Below are 11415 nucleotides of genomic sequence, written 5' to 3'. Positions count from 1 at the left end.
TACAGTAATTCTTGAGACAAGGAAAATTACCAGTGGGGTACTGTACAACTCAGCACTTAGGGCAGTTCTGGTAATGTCCTTCTTGTAAGTGATGCTACACAAGTCCAGGAGAAAAGCTCCAAATTAATACATAGAGAAAGTGTACAAAGATAGATTGATGGAGCAAAGATAGTAGAGATGTACATCCTGAATACTGAATTGATTGTCTGTGTACAAAGATAAAGAGACAAACAGTACAACATTTTTACAGTATACATAGTTTTACAATACATTGTCTTAAGAGTAATATGGCCAGATTTTGATAAGGTTGACAAGTTGTCGAAACTGAACCTCTTGACCGCTGGACCAGTTGATTGAAAATCAGCTGATTGAATATTCCAGTTCTGTTTCTGTGTGAGATTGCTGTACACTGCAGTGTGATCTCAGAATTTATATATATATATATATATATATATATATATATATATATATATAAAATTAGAAGTGGATATAAGAGGTACAAAACAATGGTTTTCTTTTTTATTTTTGATAGACTGCTTTTTAACAAGTTATGTCTGATTAGTTACCTTTCGAAAGACTGACTTTTCAATATATGGATATACATCTTTTTTCGTCACTCAATATATATATTTATAAAATAAGGATTTAATATACTGAGAAACAAGTATAGAAATATAAATAGATGAAGAGAGAGAGAGTGAGAGAAACTTTAGAAGAATACAATAAACACCATATATATTTTCTTCATTCTTAAAGAATATGACTAAGACGTAACTACCTCATAAGAATTAAAAGAGTCCAAGCAGAAGCCATCTTCCATGAAAAGCAAAGCAGCACAGATGACTGTGAATAGAAAAAAAAAAATAAAATACAAGATCGACAGATCAGGGGACATGAAAGAACGTCCATGTTAACAAAGCTTGCACTAGACAATTACATTGGCTTTCCTGAGAGGGTGTGTGGTTAAAATTATTAAGAAGTTGAGAATGAAGATGACAGCCTGGGCTCCCTGACATCAGAGATAGTTTATCTGTTGATACTTGAAGGTATAGACTGTTTCATTTACTCTTTTTTAATGTTACCTTGTTAGTAAACAGCTGATGTTTGAAAGTACTTTTCTACTATTACGCAGTAAATGCTATCATCATGGGATCATAGGATCATAGAAGGTTACTAGGCTAATGACCCTAGGGCCCTTACAAGCCTAGCCAAGTACAACCCCTGTTCCCAAGAATATTGAAGTATTAAGAAGAACTAAGTTAACAACTACTGCTCCTGTCCAAGAGGGACATAAGTGAAACTAATGTGGTGAATTTGTGGTTTCCCATGCAATCATCCAAATTATGATTAAATAGGGTCGGCGAGGGACTCTGCTTCAGCTGAATTTGAAGTTTGTTCCAGAGGAGAGGTAACCTCTGTGAGACATATCTGTCTCTCCAGCAAGTCCTGTTGATGTCACACACTAGGCTGAGTTCCCTAAGCAAGTGCGTCTTATACCATTTGATTTATGAATTCGCAGCATTTCCATTAGAGCAGGATCTTTGATTGCTTTATATGCAAGACAGATGTCAACTCTGAGTGGTCTGTAAGACACAGAGTATAGTGACAGTGATTTCAGTCTGTCAGTGTATGATATATGCTGAAGACCCTGAGTTTTCTTTGTAAGAAACCTTTGAGGTCTTTCCAGCTGCTGCAGGTGCCTGGTAAGGTACATACGAAAGGTAGCATTGTACTCAATTATTGGCCTGATGAGTAAGGAGTACAGGGAGGCATTCCTCTCAGCTGTACAGATTTTCACCGAATGTCCAAATTTTTTGCCTCATATTTTTGGTGTGTTTCTCATAAAAATTGTGTCTTTTTCACAAATCACTGGGATGATCTAAGGATTAAACTCAATAAATAATGACATGCATTTGAGTTTCAGACATCATATCCATCAGAAAAATACATGCTAACACAAATCCTGTTATTCTAGCAACTTTCTTAGTAAGTAAGTAAGTAAACTTTATTGTCATTCAGACCATACAACTATAAAGTGCACAGCTGAACAAAATTCCATTCCTTCAAGTTCATGATACAACTCAGACCATCACAACAATAAAACACAAGCAGTTACATCACGTGTACAGTAAACACACACATGACACTAAGTCCCAACCAACCGAAGCTCCATCTTCGCACTGGCAATCTCAGTCCAGTTTCACCAATCCAACAAAAACAGAGTTTCAAGAGTCCAGACCAGCCCACATCCGAGCAGACAGTCTGGTCTCCACTATCCTCTCTTGTCCAGGTCAATGACCACAGTCTCCATGATCCACCATCCACTCCGACACTAACCTCGTCTCCATGAGCAACAGTCCAGTTCCACCTTCACAATCCATTCTAAGCCGGCACAACACCCTCTGACACCATCCAGCACCCAGTCACCACCTTCCATTCCTCTCAGCGTGCTTCTCCACATACAAGCCTGAACAGCCATGACCAGGCCAATCACTCCAGTCATGCCCGCCATGCCAACCACTCCATCTACCTGAGTTAATCCAGAACAGCCCCTGGTCCAATCGATCCACCAACACCATGGCTGCCTTCTCTCCACACTCAGTCACTCGGTCACCAGCAACTCTGGAAATACTGCCCAACTATGGAAAACAAGACAACACAAGGCAAAGAATGGAGCTGAAGAGGTCGCTGCCGCATATGGCGCCACCATCTTACAAGTTTTACTTACTTATTTACTTATTTACTTAAGAGATGGGCAATGTAGAAAGTTTTTCTTATCACTGTGGAGACATGGTGGTCAAAGGAAAGATTGTTGCCAACATGTGTGCCCAAATCTCTCACCACTGATTGCATGCTTAGGGTGTTGTTATTAATGTGGTAATCTGCAGAGATATTGCCCTTGCTGAAGGGGATGATAATGCATTTTTTTGCATTGAGGTTTAGCCCATGACTTTGGCGCTAGTCACTTGTCTGTGTAAGTCCCTATTGTAGGATGTTGACACCATTTGGGGACTTGATGACTACACCCAGTTTGCAGTCATCAGCAGGCTTTGTCAGCCATAGGCCTTTTTCTTAAGCCTATACATCAGAGAAGTAGATTCCAATCACTAGGGGCTCTGGCACAGATCCCTGTGGAGCACCACTGGTTATGGGTCTGCTTGTGGAGGTAGAGTCACCTATTTTGACTGTGTTCTATTATTAAGCCAGTTTGCAAGCCACCTGACAATATATGGGTTGATTTCTAGCTGGGTGAATTTATCAATGATGCCTGAGTGGGGAATAGTATCAAAGGCCTTGGCCAGGTCCAGGCAGGCCATATGCATGGATTTGTCTTTGTCCAGGGCTTTGGTGACTGTCTCAAAGAGCCCACCAAGTTCAAGAAGCAGAATATCCCTTTAACAAAGCCAAACTGGATTGGGTTGGGAATTTGGAGGTCTCCTGTATCTTTGTTGATAAGTTTCATGGTTATTATTTCCATAGCCTTGCAGATTAGGCTGGTCAGGCTTATGGGTCTATAGTTCTGATGGTCTGTGGAGGTACCTCCTTTATGTAATGGGATGACAGTTGCTGTTTTCCATTCAACAGGTACACAACCACTGCTTAGACTGTGGTTAACGACAGTACCTAGTGGTGCAGCTAGCTCCTGTTTTAATCCATTTATAGTGCTACCTGGGTTATTATGCAGTCCCATAGAGGCTATGTTTTTGGCTTTGGAGAGAGCATTTATGACCTGCTCCTTGGAGATACTAGGTGGAGGGCAGGTAGTAGGGATGTTTTGGGGGATATGCGGTGGGGACAAAGGGAGAAATTTTCACTGAACCTGTCAGCTAGCAGGTTGGGTATTTTTGTTGGTTCAGTATATGTGGTGCCATTAACAACCAGTTTTGTGCAGATCTGGGTTTTTCCTTTAAGGTGTCTGACATAGCTAATGAAGGCCTTATGGTTATCCTTACTGAAGGAGGATAATTTGGATTCATAGTTAGCTTTAGAATGCCTTACAAGGTGTCTTATTTGCTTGCTTAAGCTGAGGAGGGAATGCCTCCAATTTGCAGACCATTCCTTCCTGCTCTTGAACAGCAATTTCTTTTGCTTATTATATAACCTGTTAATGGTGGATGTCCATCAGGCAGGCTTGTTCTTTCTTGAGGATCATGTTTTGATACTATTAGGTACAGCTGAGTCAATACATTTGTATAGATGCTCATAAAAGGCATTCATATAACTCCCAGTATAGGTGTCTATGCCATCAATGAGGGCAAGGGTTATGAAGCTATTAATGCTGTCACATATTAGGCTGCAATTGGCTTTGGAGACGTTTTTAAGTCTAGTTGCTGTTAATGGGGGATCAGAAGTTATTGTTACTTCTAATGAGACTGATTTATGATTATACCTCACTAGGGAGGGCTGCACACATGGGCTAGTGCAATGATCACCCATGTTAGTGAGGACCAGATCCAGAATCTTTGGGTCCCTTGTGGGGGTGTCAACCAACTGGCCCAGGGCATTGGAGCTGATGAAGTCCAAGAACCTTTGGGCAAGTGTGTTAGTACATGTATAATTTACCAATCTATGGATGGGTAATTAAAGCCACCTAAAACCAATGTGTTTAATTGTATCTTGAGTGATAGTTGCTGATTATATTTTCTTGCTGTTGTTCTTAAAGTTAATTAACTTCTGTTGTAGTCTTTCCATGGAGTTAGGTATTGTTGGCATCCAGATGCAACAATTTCATAACATTACAGTATTAGCGATAGCTTCTATCTTGGAAGACTATAAGTACAAGTTAGAGGCCCATTTCAGATGTATTATATTTATGTTGTCATCTAATCTGAACAATGGCTGTTCTTTCATATATGATGTCTAGGAGAAACAAGGTTACATACTATAACAAAATGTATAATACTTTTAGATTTTTTGGACAATATCTTTTTACACCATATAAGATGGGTTATAGCATTTTGTTGATATTATTTCCATTGGAAGACTGTTTATATTCTGCTGAAGGTAATGCATGCTGGCCTGCATGTTAATACTATAAGTAGTGTAGAATTGCTAATAACTGACGTTTGTTTTCTTACAGAATCACTTGTTGCCTTAGTAACAATAACCACACTAAGGTAAGTATTCATTAAAAACCCAGCCGTGCACATTAAGTGCTGCAAAAAAAAAAGGGTCTTTTAGATCAATCATGAACAACAGTGATTCAGAAACATATTAGCCACAATGAGGAAAGACATTTTAGCTAATCTGCATGTGTCTGAATTATTCAGTGATTATTGCAAGGGCTAAAAAAACACTTTGCTATAGTAATCACCACTGCGGCCTATACATCACCTTATCAGAGGAACCCCTTTTATTCACTCCAGAACAAAGACGCACACATTTGAAAACACACACACACGCACATGCATGAGTACATACACACACAAACGTGCACATGCACCCAAACCCACACACATATATGCGTGCACACACGGACATACACGTGTACACACACATATCCACACACACATATGGATGCATCTCAATTGTCCTGATTTAACAGAATGATTATGCGTCATATTCACCATATCCCTATCATGGATGAATGCAGTCAGTGAATTTCACCAAACATTACAGTATCATAAATCATTCAGTTATAGCTTCTTACTGCAAAATGTTACTCTAGTAACTTTTTATGTCAGTTAAAGTAATGTTTAATGAGTGCTCCTGGTATCTGGTATTCTTCTCCATATTACAGAAAATACTCATGTACGTATTCAAATACACAGACACACACACACACACACACACACACACACACACACACACACACACACACACACACACACACACACACACACACACACAAATACACCCACTCACACATGTGCATGCAAGCACACACATACACATATATTCCCATACCTCTCAACTGCTCCAGATTTAATGGAAAGCCCATAATTATCTGGACACTTATCTCCCTGCCATGATTAAATGCAGTAAGTCAATAATGACAGACATTAGAGTATCAGACCTCTAATCCTTCAGTTGTAGCTTCTGCAAAATCTGTTGTTCTATTAACTTTTTAGTAATAATGCATAATTGTCCATGGTATCTAGGGTTCCCTTCTATATTACAGCAGTGCTGATTAGTCTAGTGTGAGCTGAGATGTATGGATGCTTACCCCCCCAGACATTTGCTATACATCAAGCACATAACTCACACTCCAATCACAGTTATGCATGTACTCATCCATTCACAAAATCACACACACACACACACACACACACACACACACACACACACACACACACACACACACACACACACACACACACAACACACACACTATCACTATCTTTCCTCCTATCTCCCCAGCATTTCTGTCTCTAATGCAATCTCTCCCATTAAAAGTAATAGGTGAACATGAACTTTTGACCAAATTAATTAATGCAGCTGTTGAAGCTGATTGAAACAGCTGAGAATTTCTATAAATCAATTGACTGTGTAAATCATTTGCCTCAAGTATTTCTGGGAAGACCATATGACTAGTTATCATATGCCATTCCCCCAGAATGCCTCATTAACATTTGTGGTAATCTGTGGTGACAGCCCACCATGGTCACTCTACAGACTTTGTAGGATTACTGCAGTAGAGCTGTCTTTGAATCAGAATGGGCTACTGATGGCAGTAAAACATCTGAGCTAGGTCTTAACAATAGACACAGACCTTTCTTAATCCCAGTGTCACCCAACCAATTATCAAAGCCCCTTTTAAAAGAGTGCAAACTATCCAGTTTTCTTATTTGTATAGGGAGAACACTCCCTCAACAGTTTGATTTACAATAAAATGACTTCATGTATTGAGTAGTTTTAAAGCTTGCAACTTCAACAAATTTTTGTTTGTTCCTTGTGCCATAAGAATGATTTATTATTTCTGTACTCAGTGTTACAGACACTCCCGGTGTTTATACTTTTGTATATCAATATACAGTCATCATTTACCCGTCTATAATTTATTGTAAAATGAGATAGTACCTACAATCTTTTCTTATAAGTTAGATTCTTCACTGATGATATTGTTTTGTAAGTATTTATGGAACAGAACTGTCAGGGAAACAGTAGTAGTCACAAAAGTAGAATGGGACCAGATGGTACTTTTATCAGACAATCTAAAATTAAGCCAGCAGTATGAGAAAAAAGCAGGCAGATTTCTGTACTGGCTCACCCATGAAGAGGTATCATTGTTTGAAAACCAGATGTTATTATCATGCTTTGTAAACAAGTGATTATATGCCATCTAGACCACATTCCTGCCAGGATATACACAGGATAGGGGCATTATAGAGTAGACAACAAAATGACACATAGTCTTCACCAGAATCCATATTAAAAAAAAAAAAGCACAACAAAAATATGAAAAAAGTACTAAAGAGGAACTGATAGACTTGAGCACACTCTTTCAGAAAAGATCTACATGAAACAAAATGTTAAAATCTGAAGCTGAAAGGTGGATGACTGATGTAGATGATGCAAAAAGTAAATTTTTAAGGAATGATTGGAACAGCTATCACGAAGACGTGTTATCATCAAAAATGGTGACAGAATCCAAAAAGGCACAAGACAGAGAAAAAACAAGAGAACTCATGCAGAATGGAAGAAAAGGATAGGGAGCACGGTAAAGCAATTAGATGAAAAAGTCCTTTTCTGCCAGCAAGCTCATTGTTGCTATGAATAATGTATGATTATTTTGGCAGGAGCATTGTATACAAAGAACCATGGCTTGTATGTATACAGACTGGGAGGTACAATTAATAGGTGGAACCACTATCATGGTTTTATTGCTTACCTGAGACTTTAGACATGTCTAGAAAGTTCTCATGTGTTATGTTAAAATCACCTCTAATCAATGTATGGCATCTTAGTCTATTATTTGTCCCTTTTTTGATTGCCTGAAATAGTTTTTCTTAAGAGGTTGGGGGTTCTTTGGTTTGGGCATGTGACAAAAGGAGGTACTGCCAGCACAGGTATCTGGAATTTTGTAAATAATTATATGTTATTTGTGAATATCAAAATAATTTAGATAAGATGCTTGTGTTACAAATGTATTAGAACTGTATATCATGTGTATAACAAACTGCTTTGTGCAGATGTTTGTGCTGAAAAGGTATTTGTAAAGTGCTTGTGTTTAAAATATATCCACAGTGTGCCCTACTGGAAGATTACAGAAACGTACATGCACTATTGTAACTGTTTAAATGTATATGTTTTGACAGAGGAAACTGGAGGGTTAACTTCAGTCCAGCAAAGTTTAGAAAAATATCTGAAATTAAATAACTTTATAGGCTAGGCCATAAAGATGCTATCTCACAGGTTTCAAGGCAGCCAGAGACACAAAGTCGGTACTAGGGAGCTTTTTGTATTGTCTTTGGGGTGAATTAATTGCCAGTCAGGAACAGTGGAAGTGTTTAGTTGTTTTATGACCTCCAGAAGCTCAATAGAGCCCAGCAAAAGCCCTTGTGTATGTATTTTTACGGGTAGGTGCTAAATACTGCCAGCTGCCAGCAGTGGGGATTTGCATGAGAACTAGAAGTCAGATGATCAGAAATGATGTCATTCTGCAAGCTATCCCAGCAGTAATATTTTAGATATTATTTTGGGAAGTCTCTTAGTGAGAGACAGAGCATTCTGTATTTTGTCTTGGACCTGACACACAACAAGAAGAACAATTCACTACATCATCTGCCTTGCTCTAGTAAGTAAGCTACTTGGAAATAGTATAATTTTCTTAGATTCAATCAGGAATATAGTGAAGCTTAGTTTAGATATTATTTTTCTTTATTTGCATGGGACTGTCCTTCAATGTTGTTTTAAATATATCATGTGATTTTGAACTCTGATGTCACTGTGAATGTATATTTAGTATTGTCTTGTTCTTTTATTATTTATTATTAAATATATTCAAACCTTTCATTGTGGCTGATCTTTGTAGAGATATTTAAGTTTTGAGAGTGCTCGCACATTTATTTGGTGGCCACTCTAACAGCCTTGCTCTTGGTCAAACTACCAATTGTATTAATATTAATATTACACAGTAAGATTGGACATCCTCTATTAAGGGTCTTAAAGTAGCTGTCAAGGAGTTCTAGTGGCAGTGGTAACTCTCTTATAGTTTGGGCAAAAGAGGGGATAGCTAGTTAACCTGTGCCAGCCTTTCCCAGGTGCATGTGTGTTTTGTATATCAAATCTCCAAGAGTGAGTGTGTCAGCTGCTTGGGCAGGGACATGAAGCACTGGTTAGACAGAGAGAGTGTTGGATGACTTGGCTTGGAACCCTGGCAAAGGACTCAACTCTATAGCTGTGCCAGTGGAAGTCTTATTGGGGGATCTGGAGAAAGAGTGCAGAGCCAGTCCTAGAGAGAATGTGTTTCCAGTGTGCTCTTAAGGGAAATCACATGATGCAGAGAGCTGTATGTGGAAATACTGTATGTGTGCCTGTTATCCTGAAAGTGAATGCCACCCCCACACAGGTGCCAGTGGCGAGGATTGAGGCTCCTTGATTACTGGCCCAGAGGTGGGATATCTACATCACATATTGGTTGGCAGTGGTGGGTCATCCCAGGGCCATCAGAAGAGATGGAAGTCAGTTCCCATTGCATTACCAGGGGCATGGCTACTTAATTTTGGATTTCTTCCCTGATGTGTGATGTAAAGTGTCTATTTCCTTGAAAGAATTAACTAAAATAGATTAAACTGTAGATGAAACTATTCACTCAAATTAGTAACAGCTGTCTCCAGAAATGCAGCTTGGAAGGAGAAAAATGTGCATATTATTCCAGACACTAAGAGAAGTCACAGATAATAGAGGGGCTATTAAATAGACTATTCAGCATCACCGTGGCGCTTATCATAAGGTAACATCTCAGCTGAAAACAGTAGAAGATGAAAATAAAATATTTCCTCATATATGAAAACTGCAGGAAGACAGGATGATGTGAGTGAAATGATGGATTCATGAACAAAAAGTTCAGATTTATGGTTTGGGAAGTCATTCTAGAAAAATAAATGTGAGGAAACTGGGCATGTTGGAAACATATCATCATAGGAGGTTAATAGGATATCGACCCAGAGGTCATTTCAAGCCTAGCTCTTTCATCCCAATAATACCATACTTTAGTCAATATACAGGATTTCATTTAATAATGACTGCCTATGTCCAGGAGGGTTTTAGGCAATATTCCTGGTAAGAATTTATGGTGCCACATTCACTTGTTCAGATTCCTTTGTAATAGTGTCATAGAGGTGCACTGCTTCACATGAATTGGCAGCCTATTCCAAAGACACAGCAGTCACTGGGAGACAAATATGTCCCTCTAGCATGTCCTATTCAAGTTGCATGCCATGTTTAGGTTCCTGGAATGGGTAGCTCTAGTCCCATTTGATTTACGGATGTGCAGCAAATTCATTAGGTTTGCATCAGAGATTGTTCTGTAAGCCAGGCAAAAGTCTCCCCTAAAAAGTCTATATGATACTGAGTATAGTGACAGGGACTTTATTCGGTCTGTGTAAGGCATGTGCTAGAGTCCCTTGATCTTCTTAGTTAGAAACCTCTGAGGTCTTTCCAATTGCTACAGGTGCTTTGTTTGGTACATGCTGAAAGCGGTGTTATACTCAATTATGGCCTAATTAGTGATGCATATAGAGGAGTTATAACCTCCTTTGCTCTATAGGCGATGCGTTTGCTAATCAAATGTACTGTGTAGAATGCCTTCCTTACTACAGTAGACACATCGTGGTCAAAGTTAAGGTGATGGTCTACTTGTGATCCCAGATCTCTTACCACTTCGTAGGTACATAGGGTATTGTTGTTAATTCGATAGTGTGAAGGGACATTGTTTTTACCAAAAGGAATGATGATGCATTTCTTTGCATTCAGTTTGAGACCGTGACTAAGACACCAGTCGTTTGTCTGTGTAAGACCCTCCTGAAGTATACTGACATCATTTTTGGATTCAATAATTGCACCCAGTTTGCAGTCGTCTGCAAACTTGTTCAGCCCCAGCCCCTTAGTTTTGGCCTGAACTTCTGAGAAGTATATACACCAAATGGTAGGGGGCCCAGCACTGACCCTTGTGGCACCCTACTGGTGACACATCTGCTGAAATGTGGCGTCACCCACTTTGATAGTGTGTGACTAGTTTGTGAGCCATTTGGCAACCCATCTTACAACAAAGTGGTTCACATTAAGTTTGTTAAGTTTATCGGTAATGCCTGAGTGTGGGATTGTATCAAAGGCCTTTGCCAAGTCGAGGTATGCTGTGTGCACAAATTTGCCCTTGTCAATGGCCAAGGTCACATTTTTGAAGGATTTGCCCTTGATGAAGCCAAATTGGGTGGTATCCAGGGTTTGGAGGTTGCCTATGTCTTTATTTAT

Source organism: Protopterus annectens, chromosome 2.part0, assembly GCF_019279795.1.
Source record: "Protopterus annectens isolate FY-2018-M chromosome 2.part0, PAN1.0, whole genome shotgun sequence".
NCBI lineage: Eukaryota > Metazoa > Chordata > Ceratodontiformes > Protopteridae > Protopterus > Protopterus annectens.
Note: the sequence above shows the minus strand (reverse complement) of the source record.